The 16,768-nt window shown below is 40.9% G+C and overlaps 1 protein-coding gene across 4 annotated transcripts in view; it reads right to left on the reverse strand.

The window, feature by feature from the left end:
• LOC126337850 (uncharacterized) overlaps positions 1 to 16,768 on the reverse strand; it is a 152,543-nt gene that overhangs the window by 72,823 nt on the left and 62,952 nt on the right. The gene's annotated exons all lie outside the window — the stretch shown is intronic.

Below are 16,768 nucleotides of genomic sequence, written 5' to 3' on the forward strand. Positions count from 1 at the left end.
AATTTAATATGAACTCAAAAACACTATGAAAGTCAGCATTTTGCACATTAAAAAATATTGCCAAAGGTAAAAAAAAAGGCTTAGGTCTGACCTAGAGTCAAACCACACAACTCTGACATTATCATCTAGCATGTTACCACTGAGCTATCAAGGAACATCTTAAATTGGTTATCAGCCAAGAAGCCTGACTTTGCTAATTGACTTAAATGTGGTTATTATTTCTGTTTATCAATGGTTGTGTAGTTGTCATAGCAGTTTAAAAGCACACACTTGGTAGTGAAAAATTTAAAATTAATTGTGTAGTTACTTCTATTCAAACTTAGAGACAGATTTGGAAGAGACATTCAGACATTATTGGCTGCTGTCAATCACCCTACACTTGACTATTCACTGCATATAGCACAAATTTCCCTTTCTTACTTTGCTACTAAGAGTCAATGAAATACCTATAAACTTCTTCACTTAATTACAAGTTGTCTTCAATAATTTCTAAGGGAGCAATTATTATCTGTGCTCATTACTTTTGTTGCCAGCATTCTCCTCATTCTAACCTTACAGACCAAAAAAATTGTTTTGGACTTCAGCAGTGTGGGAGTGTTTACAATAACTTATTTACTATTTAAATCTTTTCTATTTGTATTTATGCTAAACAAAATCTGTTCCTTCGTAGTGTCACTATATTGTGAAGTGAATTTTTAATTGTGATTTGTCTCATAACATACATAAGCTAATCACTTGATTAGAGTACCGGAGACATGTCAAAAGATGGTTTACACAATTTCACTCATATAAAACTATGGATAATAAGATGACTTAAACATTAATGTAATTTTTTGTGAAAAGGTACCTTCACATATTTACATAATAACACAATTGATAAACTACATCTTGCAACAGCATTTCACTTGATTAATGAAACTTTGCCAGTCAAAGATGATCCCAGTTCATGACAATGTAATCTGAGATTAATGTTTATATTTTTGTGGATGTAGTAACTGAATGCTACTCTTAATTCAGTCCAAACATTCACACAAGCAGAAAAATGTTTCCCTGCTGCAGTTCCTTAATGGTGATGATTGCACCCTATGATTATCGAACACTTGTCTGATTGGGTGGCACTATAACAAATATGTGGCAACACAATAAGAAATAAGAGCTAACATTTATTGAGGGTATGTTACCAAGTGGTACCTAACTTTCATACAATTTGATGCCTGACAATTGATGTCCTAAACTTATCACTATGGTACCTAAGTAATTTTGCCATCTCTTGGCAGTCTATCCAGAATGTCTCAGAAGGGATAATCACCATTCAGGGATATTACAGTAACAGTCATCTGAAGCAAAAAACTTCATATATACACATGCCCTATAGAACACTGTCAATGTAAATTTGTTTTTGGGCTAGTGGCATGTTTATACGTGTTTTACTCGCCCAATCTCTTTGACATTTTATTCTAGCCCAACCTACCTCTTGCTTTTAATCTATTGCTGAGAATGTCTTTCTGCCATAGGAATAGGAGTAGATCCAAAATTGAACACTGTGTGACTCCCTTTGTGATTCCTGCAATTTAAAGCTTTTCAACATTGTCTGAATTCTTCAGCAAAACATTTTCCATTCTGTTTCTACATCTACATCTACATACATATTTTGCAATCCACCATACAGTGCATGGTGGAGAGTACCATGTATCATTACTAGTCATTTCCTTTTCTGTTCCACTTGCAAATAGAGCAAGGGAAAAAGAATTGTCTATATGCCTCTGCAAGAGCCCTAATTTTTTGTATTTTATCTTTGTGGTCCTTAGGTGCAATGTATGTTGGCAGCAGTAGAATCATTCAGCAATCATCTTCAAATGCTGTTTTCCTAAATTTTCTCAATAGTGTTTCTCAAAAAGAATGTCACCTTCCCTTCAGGGATTCCCATTTGAGTTCCCGAAGCATCTCTGTAACACTTATGTGTTGTTCTAACCTACCGGTAACAAATCTGGCAGCCCGCCTCTGAATTGCTTCGATGTCCTCCACCAATCCGACATGGTATGGATCCCAAATACTCGAGCAGGTTTCACCAGTGTCCTATATGCAGTCTCCTTTACAGATAAACCACTCTTTCCTAAAATTGTCCCAATAAACCGACATCAATCATTCACCTTCCCTACCACAGTTCTCAGACACTCGTTATATCTCATATTGCTTTGCAACATTACGCACAGATATTTAAATGACATGACTGCATCAAGCAGAAAAATAGTAATACTGTGTTGATCTTCTTACTCACTTACATTTTTCCACATTCAGGGCTAGCTGTCATTCATCACGCCAACTTTCCTGTATCTTCCTGCAGTCAGTCAGCTTCAACACCTTATCGTTCACCACAGCATCATCAGCAAACAACTGCAGATTGCTGCTCGCCCTATCTGCCAAATCATTTTTGTATATAAAGAACAACAGCAGTCCTATCACTTCCCTGGGGCACTCCTGACAGTTCCCTTGTCTCTGACAAACCCTCACCATCGAGGACAATATACTGGGTTCAATTATTTAAGACTCTTTGAGCCACAGGTATGATTCAACCCGTTGTGTGTATAGCCAAAAGTTCCAAAAATAACAATGTACATTAAGAGTGTTCCATCTCAGTAAGCATTCAGAATAGGGCATACATGCATCTGAAGCTTTTGCTTCAAATGAGTACTATTTTCATATCTCTGAATCCTGACCATTCCTCCTGCGACACCCTGTATATTATAAGTATCACTAATAGTAATGTTTGTAGACATCCTGTTACTGGCTGTAGTTCTCCATGAAACTGTTGCATTGGAAGGGGATCTTCAGAGTACTATCTGAGATAACTGTAGACACTGGTGCAGAACTGTCTGAGTGTCCATGTTGCATCACGTTTTTGAGCCTGTCAATGGAAGAATATCCAGGTTCGCCCACACAAGATGGAAGCGATGTAGTCTGTGGATGACAGTGTTCCCTACTGGCTGTCCACAAGATCAGTGAATGTACATGATACACTGGAAGAAGTGGCATGGGAGCAGGAAGAGGTCTGTGTTTATGAGTGCCCTCTGGAGGCTGCTGCAGGGAGCTGAGAGATACCAGTTGAATGGTTGTGTCTGTGTAGTGGTGGCCTCTCATGGTATTTGTGGTGCACATCTTGTTTGGTATACAAAATATGCAATGCAGCATGATCTGAGATCACTTCTGTGACAATCTAAGACGAACAGTTTTACATAATTGACCTTTACAACTGACAGCATATAAGGTCAGGATTCAGTGCAAACTACATATATAAAATAAAGCATTCCATCTTCAGGCCACAAGTGGGCTACCGGGACCATCCGACTGCTGTGTCATCCTCAGATGAGGATGCGGATAGGAGGGGCATGTGGTTAGCACACCGCTCTCCTGGTAATTACGATGGTATGCTTGACCAAAGCTGCTACTAATCGGTCGAGTAGCTCCTCAATTGGCATCACAAGGCTGAGTGCACCCTGAAAAATGGCAACAGTGCATGGCGGCCTGGATGGTCACCCATCCAAGTGCTGGCCAAGCCCGACAGTGCTTAATGTCAGTGATCTTATGGGAACCAGTGAATCCACTGCGGTAAGGCCGAGTGCAAACTATATACAAAATTAAAAATTGCACATGACAATTTCCTCATTACACACTAAAATTGAGAAAGGGTCTCAGTTACATCTATTGATGTGCTTTCCACAAAACATAAAATGCACTCTAGTAAAGTGTTTGGTGCAGAAATTTGTCCATACAGGCATCAGAAATGGTCAAAAATCCATAGCTGGAAAAACTGTCTTGTACGGGGATGAATGAATATGACTTCAGCCCATGTTGTGAGCAGAAGGAGAAAGGTGGTCACATAGCTGAGATGTCACTATCTATAGCTTATTCTCTGTTAACTTTCTAAACTATTTCCTACATTGGTGCATGGTCTTCTGACTCAACACCACAGAAGAACAGTACATTCTTCACTTCATCATCATCCATACAGGCCTCATTCACTATCTATAGCTTATTCTCTGTTAACTTTCTAAACTATTTCCTACATTGGTGCATGGTCTTCTGACTCAACACCACAGAAGAACAGTACATTCTTCACTTCATCATCATCCATACAGGCCTCATTTTCTGCTGTATCATTCTGCTCATTTCTCCTCATTCCTATGTGCATCAATACCCTAAAGAATGCAATCTTCTTCCCCTGATGTTTTAGAAGAATAGCGAGTGTATAATGTTCTGAATCAACTTGTCTGCTTGGTTCATTTGTTGAAGGACCTGAAGAGTGCTAAGAGAATCAGATGAAAAGCTTCTACCTTGAGCAATAGTTCATCTGCTCCAGTTCCGTTAAGATCACATATAACACAGCACAGTGAGAAGCTTTGTGACAGGTGAACCATAAAGACACCACCATGGGAACCCACAAAGCAGTCAAGTGAGTTGCTCTACATTGAAGCCATCTATAGGCATAATGTTAAAGTTGCAGTACAAATTAAAAACAAACACAAAAAATCACACATAGAGTGCTTCTGCCTCTAAAATTCATGAAATCTGAAGAACCCTGGGCATCTTAAGAAGCAAAGATGTGATATTAATATTCACCATTAATGTTGTTGTTGTTGTTGTTGTGGTCTTCAGTCCTGAGACTGGTTTGATGCAGCTCTCCATGCTACCCTATCCTGTGCAAGTTTCTTCATCTCCCAGTACCTACTGCAACCTACATCCTTCTGAATCTGCATAGTGTATTCATCTCTTGGTCTCCCTCTACGATTTTTACCCTCCACTCTGCCCTCCAGTACTAAATTGGTGATCCCTTGATGCCTCAGAACATGTCCTATCAACCGATCCCTTCTTCTAGTCAAGTTGTGCCACAAACTTCTCTTCTCCCCAATTCTATTCAATACCTCCTTCTTAGTTACGTGATCTACCCATCTAATCTTCAGCATTCTTCTGTAGCACCACATTTCGAAAGCTTCTATTCTCTTCCTGTTCAAGCTATTTATCGTCCATGTTTCACTTCCATACATGGCTACACTCCATACGAATACTTTCAGAAATGACTTCCTGACACTTAAATCTATACTCGATGTTAACAAATTTCTCTTCTTCAGAAATGCTTTCCTTGCAATTGCCAGTCTACATTTTATATCTTCGCTACTTCGACCATCATCAGTTATTTTGCACCCAAATAGCAAAACTGCTTTACTAGTTTAAGTGTCTCATTTCCTAATCTAATTCCCTCAGCATCGCCCAACTTAATTCGACTACATTCCATTATCCTCATTTTGCTTTTGCTTATGTTCATCTTATATCCTCCTTTCAAGACACTGTCCATTCCGTTCAACTGCTCTTCCAAGTCCTTTGCTGTCTCTGACAGAATTACAATGTCATCGACAAATCTCAAAGTTTTTATTTCTTCTCCATGGATTTTAATACCTACCCCGAATTTTTCTTTTCTTTCCTTCACTGCTTGCTCAATATACAGATTGAATAGCATCGGGAAGAGGCTACAACCCTGTCTCACTCCCTTCCCAACCACTGCTTCCCTTTCATGCCCGTCGACTCTTATAACTGCCATTTGGTTTCTGTACAAACTGTAAATAGTCTTTCGCTCCCTAGATTTCACCCTCACACCTTCAGAATTTGAAAGAGAGTATTCCAGTCAACATTGTCAAAAGTTTTCTCTAAGTCTACAAATGCTAGAAACGTAGGTTTGCCTTTCCTTAATCTTTCTTCTAAAATAAGTCGTAAGCTCAGTATTGCCTCATGTGTTCCAACGTTTCCATGGAATCCAAACTGATCTTCCCTGAGGTCGGCTTCTACCAGTTTTTCCATTCGTCTGTAAAGAATTCGTGTTAGTATTTTGCAGCTGTGACTTATTAAACTGATAGTTTGGTAATTTTCACATCTGTCAACACCTGCTTTCTTTGGGATTAGAATTATTATATTCTTCTTGAAGTCTGAGGGTATTTCGCCTGTCTCATACATCTTTCTCGCCAGATGGTAGAGTTTTGTCAGGACTGGCTCTCCCAAGGCCGTCAGTAGTTCTAATGGAATGCTGTCTACTCCCGGGACCTTGTTTCGACTCAGATCTTTCAGTGCTTTGTCAAACTCTTCACGCAGCATCATATCTCCCATTTCATCTTCATCTACATCCTTTTCCATTTCCATAATATTGTCCTCAAGTACATCGCCCTTGTATAGATCCTCTACATACTCCTTCCACCTTTCTGCTTTCCCTTCTTTGGTTAGAACTGGGTTTCCATCTGAGCTCTTGATATTCGTACAAGTGGTTCTCTTTTCTCCAAAGGTCTCTTTAATTTTCCTGTAGGCAGTATCTATCTTACCCCTAGTGAGATAAGCTTCTACATCCTTACATTTGTCCTCTAGCCATCCCAGCTTAGCCATTTTGCACTTCCTGTTGATCTCATTTTTAAGATGTTTGTATTCCTTTTTGTCTGCTTCATTTACTGCATTCTTATATTTTCTCCTTCCATCAATTAAATTCAATATTTCTTCTGTTACCCAAGGAGTTCTACTAGCCCTTGTCTTTTTACCTACATGATCCTCTGCTGCCTTCACTACTTCATCCCTCAGAGCTACTCATTCTTCTTCTACTGTACTTCTTTCCCCCTTTGCTGTCAATTGTTCCCTTATGCTCTCCCTGAAACTCTGTACAACCTCTGTTTTAGTCAGTTTATCCAGGTCCCATCTCCTTAAATTCCCACCTTTTTGCAGTTTCTTCAGTTTTAATCTACAGTTCATAACCAATACATTGTGCTCAGAATCCATATCTGCCCCTGGAAATGTCTTACAATTTAAAACCTGGTTCCTAAATCTCTGTCTTACCATTATATAATCTAACTGATATCTTTTAGTATCTCCAGGGTTCTTCCATGTATACAACCTCCTTTCATGATTCTTAAACCAAGTGTTAGCTATGATTAAGTTGTGCTCTGTGCAAAATTCTACCAGGCGGCTTCCTCTTTCATTTCTTTCTCCCAATCCTTATTCACCTACTATGTTTCCTTCTCTCCCTTTTCCTACTCTCAGATTCCAGTCACCCATTACTATTAAATTTTCATCCCTCTTCACTACCTGAATAATTTCTTTTATCTCATCATACATTTCATCAATTGCTTCATCATCTGCAGAGCTAGTTGGCATATAAACTTGTACTACTGTAGTAGGCATGGGCTTTGTGTCTATCTTGGCCACAATAATGCGTTGACTATGCTGTTTGTAGTAGCTTACCTGCACTCTTATTTTGTTATTCATTATTAAACCTACTCCTGCATTACCCCTATTTGATTTTGTATTTACAACCCTGTATTCACCTCACCAACAGTCTTGTTCCTCCTGCCACAGAACTTCACTAATTCCCACTATATCTAACTTTAACCTATCCATTTCCCTTTTTAAATTTTCTAACCTACCTGCCCGATTAAGGGATCTGACATTCCATGCTCCGATCTGTAGAACGCCAGTTTTCTTTCTCCTGATAACGGCATCCTCTTGAGTAGCCCCCGGCCGGAGATCTGAATGGGGGACTACTTTATCTCTGGAATATTTTACCCAAGAGGACGCCATCATCAGTTAACCATACAGTAAAGCTGCATGCCCTCGAGAAAAATTATGGCTGTAGTCTCCCCTTGCTTTCAGCCGTTCACAGTACCAGCACAGCAAGGCCGCTTTCGTTATTATTACAGGGCCAGGTCAGTCAATCATCCAGACTGTTGCCCCTGCAACTACTGAAAAGGCTGCTGCCCCTCTTTAGGAACCACACGTTTGTCTGGCCTCTCAACAGATACCCCTCCGTTGCGCTTTTACCTACGGTACGGCCATCTGTATCGCTGAGGCACGCAAGCCTCCTCACTGTGAAGGCATTGCTAATTACGAATATAATTTTTTTTCGTGATTTTCTTTAGATTTCTATTCTTTTTCTTTTGTTCATACGGGCATTTCTAACTGTGATTATGTAACATTCTACTGTGGTTTTTAAATGTAATTGTGATTATTTCGTTTGCCAATGGATAAATATGATTCTTGCTTTGTACCTGTGGTAAAGTTTGTAAAGTTGTCTTTTGGAATATTATTAATTGTGAAAAATGCAGTCAATAACATTTATAAAGGTTTATGTAATTTACGATAACGATATAACATCTATAAACAGGGGACAGCGGTAGTGATATCGAGAGCCGAAAGGTTGTTGCGTAGTAGAGGGGATGGTGGATGGCGTCTGTGAAGCGTGCGTGGGAAAAATAGTACTGTGTTCCATGAAAAGCATACGTAATTGTATGGACAGTGATACCGAACTATCAGATTGTTAATTCTCTTTACCACTGAGGTATGTAATGCCATCGCAAGCGAACTTTAAGAGCAAATAAACCGGTCTGTAAAAGTGCCCCTAACATTACTTTGTTGTGGCGGACGTGAACTGTGCCTTTATTTGAATGAACTATGCTGGTATTGGTTTTGGGTGGTGGAACTGTTGTATGTCACATTCTATCAAGCCATGAAAGTGAAGACTAATTAACTGTGCAATATAAATGGCTTCCAGTGACATTGTCGAAGTTTGAAATGCGAGAACAGAGTGGACATTGTTTACGGTGTGCTTCACATACATGAACAATTCTATGAACTGTGTATTTGCGGCTAAGACTATATGAATGTGACGAACCTTGTAATTGTGGACGATAGCGTCACGGACAGTGCATAAAGTGTAAAAATGAACAATGTCTACATCATGTACTTTGAAAGAGAGGACATGTCAACAACGTTCGTATACTGGCGTCTTGTGGTTTGTTAATCACCACAGGGTTAATGATACAGCTGTGCCGGAACTTTATTTGCATTTCACCAGAGAAGATTAACCAGCGGAACTGTCTGTATCCTTCTCTCATCATTGTAACCCACCGACATCATGCTGCCTAACGCAACGCTTCGTATGCAACAAAAAGTTAAGTGATTTTGCTGAACGCTATCCCCTGACCTAGAAACTTTCTTTCTCTATTAAAAGTATAATAATTACAGACTCTATGGAATTAAAATCTTTGTTTAGTTTGTTTGCTTTCTGCTAATGAAAATAAAATTACAATCAGTGAATTAAAAGTTGCCTGGTAGTCATTGTTGAAACACCAGTAATATAAACTTCTTCCTCTCATTAGGACTAATTCTCCTTGCATGTCAAAATTATTGTAGTAATTTTATGTAGTTTTATGTATTGTTATGAGACTAGATATATGACAGTGACTAATAAGAGTATTTTGTCGTGAAATATGGCTTCGCGCGAAAATTACGGCGACCGCCATAATTGCTTAAGTTCTGACCAATAATGTAAAAGCTGCTATTCGCGAATTGGTGCTTTTCCTGACGTGAGAGGGAATTATAAATATCAGCTGTCAAATCACGTAGGGACTGTTTACCCAGTAATAAAAGTTTTTGATATTGTATTGCTACGAGTCGTAGTATTAAGAGACACTGGTTACACTCAAAAGTGGGTAGATGTATGGTGAACCCCCCCCCCCCCCCCCCCCCCCCCCAGTGTTCATGTGATTGTTAACAGTATTGTGTGTGAATCACGAAATTTTGTCACTTTTTCTAATTCGTTTCAGATATTGTCTTAGATATCTCTGAAGTTTCAGAGAATATATACACAATTTTGTCAGTTCAGATTAATTTCAGAGCAGTTTCTCATGAATATTAGAGTTTTTAGTTCATAAACAAAGTGGGATCGTGACCAATTGAGAAGTATAACAAAGAGTGTGGTTTTCCAAGTAGAATTTTGGATGACTTCACAGTTAAGATTTTGATAATTATTTTTCCTGTGGGTTGAGGTCATCACACCACCAGCGGCAAGGTCCATGGTTCATTGGGGGGGGGGGGGGGGGGGGGGGTCACCATTAATACTATATACAAATGCTTGGGGTGTAAGATAAATCAGTGTGGCTATGGCCTTTGATTGCGTAAGAGCTGTTACTTTATTTTGCAGGAAAAATGATAAGTGGAATAACAGAGCAACAAACTGCCATGAAGTTTAACATGAAACTTGGAAGAACTACTACTGAATCTGATCTTCTACTAACAGAACAGTATGGTGAGGACTCTTAACTTATGTACATGAGTTTTCCAGTAGTTCAAGCATTTCAAAAATTGGTCAGAAGATATTGAAGATGATTCATGCCCGAGACATCTTTTAAAATAAAAAAATAAAAATAAAAAATGGATGAAAATATCAAAAAAGTAAGAAATTTGATTTGATCTGACCATCAGTTGAGTATTCAATTGTTTGCCAAAACTGTAGGAACTGACAAAGAACATGAAATGAAAATTTTATGTAACAGTTTAACATGAGAAAAGTGTTTGTGAAACTGGTGCAGAAAATTCTCACAATTGAACAAAAAGGAGCCCATGAAAATTGAATACTACTCTTTGAATACCACTGAAAACTGCCAATTCACACACTGAAAGGGCTTAACTTGACCAAGAGCAAAAAAAAGCTCAAATCAGCAAATCAAGATTCAAAACCTTCACTGGGTTCCTGATGGTCAGACTGTTACTCAAGCTAAGACTGCTGTTGAGCTTCCTATGTCCTACATGCAATGTACTTTAAAGCACTAACTGTTGTACATTACAGTGATTCAGATTTCTAACCAAGCCACAGTACTGATATGGAATCTGAGGCACTATGATCTGCATGTAGACACAGTTCACATTAGCTCCACACATACAGCACAACCAGAGGATACAAAGGGTGTACCCTCTGATGGAGATCGGCACTTACATAAGTACATATGGTCATCTACAGTCACTTGCTGTAACCTCACATCATGCAATTTCATGCATTGTTTCAATTCTACATTTATGTGGGTTCCCCTCTTTCAAAGAATGGAAAATCCAAAAAGGACTGTAACAATATAATGAAAAGGATAGTTGCTACTCACCATATAGTGGAGATGCTAAGTCACAGAAAGGTATAACAAAAAAAAACTGTCAGAAAGCTAGCTTTCGGTCAACAAGGCCCTTGTCAAAAGCAGACAACATACACACATACAAACACACACACTGAATGCAAACACATCTCACACACACATGACCACAGTCTGGAAGCTAGAGCCAGATTGAGAGCAGCAGGCCATTATGGAAGAGGCAGCTGGATGGTGGTAAAGAGAAGGCAGGGTAGGGGAGAGATAGCAGGGTAGGAGTTGGAGACGGTAAAGTATTGCTGGGAGTATGTAGTGATGAGGTGGGGAGCTAGGTGCAGTTAGAAGGTCAGACAGATGGTGGAGGTGAAAGGAAGGGCAGTGGTTGCAGAAAAGGAGAGAAGTAAAAAGACTTGTTGCACTGGCGGAATACAGGACTGTGTAGTGTTGGGATCGGAACAGGTAAGGGGCTAGATGGGTAAAGACAATGACTAATGAATATTCAGGCCAGGGTGGTTACGAGAACATAAGATATATTGCAGGGAGAGTTCCCATTTGTGCAATTCAGAAAAGCTGGAGTTGGTGGGAAGGATTCAGATGACACAGGCTGCTCCCTGAACCAGTGATTGAAATGCAGGATGTTGTGTTGGGCGGCGTGCTCAAAAACAGGGTGAACCAGTTGTTTCTTTGTCACAGTTTCTCTGTGGCCATTCACGCAGACAGACATCTTGTTGGTTGTCATGCCCACATAGAATGCAGCATTTCAGTTCCAGCTTACCTTGTAGATCAAACGAATGGTTTCACAGAAAGCTCTGCCTTTGATGGGATAGGTGATGCTTGTGAAAGGAGTGGAGTAGGTGGTGGTGAAAGGATGTATAGAACAGGTCTTGCATCTAGGCCTATTACAGGGTTATGAGCCATGAGGCAAGGGGCTGGGAGCAGGGGTTGTGTAGGGATGATCGAGGATATTGTGTAGATCCAGTGGGCGGCAGAATATCACTGTTGGGAGGAGCGGGAAGGGTAGGAAGAACATTTCTCATCTCAGGGCATGACAAGAGGTAGTTAAAACCCTGGTTACTCCAGTCCTGGGTGGTGATGGGTCATGAGGGGAATTCCCCTTGTGGCTGGATGATGGGGCTTTGGGAGGTGACTGGATAGATAAGGCATGGGAGATCTGTTTTTGTAAAAGGTTGGGAGGGTAATCACGTTCTGTAAAGGCCTCACTGAAACCCTCAGTATGTTTCAAGAGGACCGATTGTCACAACAGATGTCATGGCTGTGGGAGGCTAAGCTGAATGGACTTCTTGGTATGGAATGGGTGGCAGCTGTCAAAGTGGAGGTATTGCTTATGGTTGGTAGGTTTGACATGGATGGAGGTATTGATATAGCCATTTTTAAGGTGGACGTCAACATAGAGAAAGGTGTCTTGACGGGTTGATTAGGACCAGATGAAGTGAATGGAAGAGACAGTGTTGAAGTTCTGGAGGAATGTGGATAGGGTGTCCTCACCCTCAATCCAGATTATGAAGATGTCATCAATCAATCTGAACCAGGTATGGGTTTGGGGTTCTGGGTGTTTAGGAATGATTTCTCTAGACGGCCCATGAGTGGGTTGGCATAGAATGGTGACATGCGGATGTCCATTGCCATACCCTGGATGTGTTCATAGGTAATGCTTTCAAAGGAGAAGTAATTGTGGGTGAGGATGTAGTTGATCATGGTGACTAGGAAGGAGGTGACTGGTTTGGAATCCATAAGGTGTTGGGAAAGGAAATATTTAATAGTGGGCATTAGGAATGTTAGCATAAAGAGAGGTGGCATAAATAGTGACAAGCAGAGCACCAGGTGGTAAAGGGCAGGAACTGTCAAGAGTTGGTGGAGAGAATGGTTGGTACCTTTTATGTAGGAGGATAGGTTATGGGTAATGGGCTGAAGGTGTTGGTCTACGAGAGGAGAGATTCTCTCAATGGGGGTGCACTAACATCCACAATGGGACGTCATGGGTGGTTGAGTTCATGGACTTTAGGAAGCATGGAGAAGGTAAGAGTACAGTAAATGGTAGGGCCGAGGACAGAGATGGACTCACAGGAGAGATTCTGGGATGGCACTAAAGATCTGAGAAGACACTGATGATCCTGCTGGATTTCTGGAATGGGGTCACTGTGGCAGGGCTCGTAGGTGGATGAATCTGACAGGTAGTGGATATCTTCTGCCAGGTAATCCTTGTGGTTCAATCAACAGTGGTGAAGCCTTTGTCAGCAGGTAGGATTGCAAGGTCAGGGTCAGTTTTTAGATGGTGGATTGAGTATCTTTCTGCAAATGTAAGGTTAGTTTCTATGTTGAGTGATTTGGGGAATTATGATGAGGAAAGGTTCGAGGTTAAGAAATTCTGGGAAGTTAACAGAGAGTGGGTTGGTGGCATCGAGGATGAATCACGTTTGAGTAGAGGAATGAACTGAGTCAGGCGAGGTTCAACATTGGTCTTTGGTTGAGCCGACTGGTAGGGTTGGTGGTGAAAACGTTTTTCAGTGTATGGAATGGAAGAAGAAGAGAAGGTCTTTAACAAATCTTGCAAGATTGAATTTAGGGGTGAGGCAAAAGGAGAGGCCTTTGGAAAGGACTGATATTTCTGCAGAGCTAAGGCTTTTGGAAGAAAGATACAGGACTGTGTTTCAGGTCTGTTTAGGTTCTGGATTCTGTGTGGTGGTAGGAGGGAGTTTTGGAGGGTGGGATAAGTGTAGTGGGTCTGAAAGACAGAGTTTGTCAGCTATGAGCAGATGTGGGGGAGGTTTAGAGGTTGTAGAGGTGGTGGACAGTGGTAGTCGAAGGCGGGGGTAGGAAGTGAACAGCTTGGAGAGTTTTTTGAGGTGGTGTGCATGTTGTTTTAGTTCCTGGAGGGCAGGGTGTGTTATGGGATCCAGGAATTTGGGACTGCATAGCAGGAGAATTTTGCAGATGCAGAGAAGGTATTGCAAGGTGGTTTTGTAGAACTATATTGGTGAGGAATAAGGATTGGCTGGAAGGCTGGCAGCCAGAGATGGGTAATTTGATGGTAAGGCAAGGCCATTTGGGGGGATTCCATGAGCCAAGCAACAACGCAGGAAGAGTATGTGGGACTGGGTTCTGGTTTGGGGGTGAGGAAACTTTTCTGTATTGACACAGGCAGAAGGAGCAAGGATCCATGGCAGTGGAAAAAAACGAGTAAAAATATGTAAATAACATTGAATTATGTCCAAAAAAATTTACAAAAATACATTCAAACACATGCAAAAATTTACAAAAAAGGAAGAAACAGATGAAATAAGGGGAAACAAGATGAAATATGAGCGAGTGGGCAGATGGTGAGGGGAAAAAACCTGAATCCAACTGAAACTGGTGTGAAGTCACAATGAGATAATATGAAAAAGAAAGAAAACTGTAAAGTGGGTTGCAGGTCTGTGGGAGGATATGGGTCAAGAGGGGGATGTCAGAAGTGACTAGATTAGGAGGAATTAATAGGTGCAAACTGGAATAGAAAGGGGACAGGATGGGGGGTGGGACAGGAAGGCGCAGGAAATTATACACAAAAGTACACGAGGTTGACACAGGGAGAATGATCAACATGAAGGGATACCATTAATGATATCAGCAGATATTATGTGAGACATAAGATACTGGACCAACAATCAGGGTGGTCTTATAGCTGCCTATTGTGTGTGGCCAAGACAATTAATACAATATGGCTCGTAAGTAGAGAATATCATGCAGTTTGTTAAGCAACAAGAGAATCACAGGAAATAAGAGAAAGATGGAAAGACTCTAAGTATAGTAATGTATCAGAAAATAGTAATAAAGGAAAAGAGTACTGGGTTAGGATGGTATAAAAGCCACTAGGCAAAATCAAACATTGGAAAATCTAGGATGTAATGTAAGAATGTTATGAAAAGGATAGTTGCTACTCACCATATAGAGGAGATGCTGAGACCCAGAAAAATACAATAAAAAGACTGTCCAAAAGTTAGCTTTCAGCCAACAAAGCCTTTGTCAAATGTAGACAACATAACATATGCATACACTCAAAGCAAACGCAACTCACACACACATGACCACAGTCTCTGCCAGCTAGAGCCAGACTGCGAGTAGCAGAGCATTATGGGAGAGGCAGCCTTGTGAGGGTAAGAACGAGGCTGGGATGGAGAGGAGGTGGGATGGCAGGGAGAGGATCAGTGATGGTAAAATGCCGTTGGGAGCATGCAAGGACAAGATGGAGAGCGGGGCAACTAGGTGCAGTCAGGAGGTTAGATGGAGGGCAAGGAAGAGAGGGGTGCGGGTGGGAGTGCAGAAAAGGATACATTTAAAGAGTGGCTGCATTGGTGGAATAGAGGTTTGTATAGTGCTGGAATGGAAACATGGAAGGGGCTAGATGGGTAAGGACAATGACTAATGAAGTGGAGGCCAGGAGAGTTACAGGAATGTAGGATATATTGCAGGGAGAGTTATGACCTGTGCAATTCAGAAAAGATGGTGTTGGTGGGAAGCATGCAGATGGCACAGGCTGTAAAGCTATCACTGAAATGAAGGATGCCCTTACTCCCAGCCCCTTGCCTCATGGCTCTTATCCCTGTAATAGACCTAGATGCAAGACCTGTCCCATACATCTTCCCACCACCACCTATTCCAGTCCTGTCACAAACATCACCTATCCCACCAAAGGCAGGGCTGCCTGCGTAACCAGTCATGTGACCTAGAAAGTAAGCTGCAACCATTGTGTTGCATTCCACATGAGTATGACAACCAACAAGCTATCTGTCCACATGAATGGCCACAGACAAACTGTGGCCAAGGAACACTGGATCACCCTGTTGCTGAGCAAGCATCTTCTTTTCAATGACTGGCTCACAGCTTGTGCCATCTGGATCCTTCCCACCAACTCATTTCTGAACTGTGCAGCAGGAAACAATTCACACTGGCACCTTTCCTACACTATTACGGCATCACTGCAGTGGCTACTCATGCATGTTTAGTCCTTCCCAAGTTTAGAAGAGAAATTAATACAGCTTCCCTCAGTGGACTGGTAAATTGTCCATATTTTATATTGGATTAAAAATTTCAAGAAAGATTTTCATTACATTCTTACTAAGGCATTGCAGCATGCTATAACAAATTTTTGCCATCTCATGTACACAGACAATGCCAGATTCAGATCCTCAATGGGGAAAGGGCAGCAGTGAACTTTATTATTGGTGAAACTGAAGTTCCAAAAGACCGTTTTAGCAATCACTATATATTGGTGGGGACCAAGGCCCTGTAATGCAGTGGTGTTTTGAAGAAAAAGCACTGCCATGTCTAATGCAATGTGATCAATACACCCAGAATTTTTTTTGTCTATAGTTGCATTTTTTTTTTTTTTTTATTTTGTCAACAGGTCAGTACTCTCATAGGCCTTCTAACACTGCTCCACAACTTGGTACTCTCTTTTGGGAACTTCAATTCATGCAATGTGTTATGAATCTCTGTACCTTCTTGTCTGAAGGGTAGAGTTGCACAGTGTCCCTTGTAATCAGGAGCTACAGGTTTTTTGAAGAAGATGGGAAAAGCATGCACTTCATCACTGTTGCCCTCATGGTATGCTCTTGACCCTAAGCCACTGCTAAGCAGGAAATGATCTGTAACCCTCCAGTGACCACTTCCTAATCTGAATTCATCTCTCAGATGATAAATCCAGCAGCTGACAAATTGGCATGCCTCGCAGCAGTTTCATCAGTGGTAAAACTAACATCACTATGAAAATGATATTACTGGAATCCTGTCAATGAACTTTTTGTCATCACCTATCACTCTTGTCAGTATTA

This window comes from Schistocerca gregaria, chromosome 1, assembly GCF_023897955.1.
Source record: "Schistocerca gregaria isolate iqSchGreg1 chromosome 1, iqSchGreg1.2, whole genome shotgun sequence".
NCBI classification, from domain to species: Eukaryota; Metazoa; Arthropoda; class Insecta; order Orthoptera; family Acrididae; genus Schistocerca; species Schistocerca gregaria.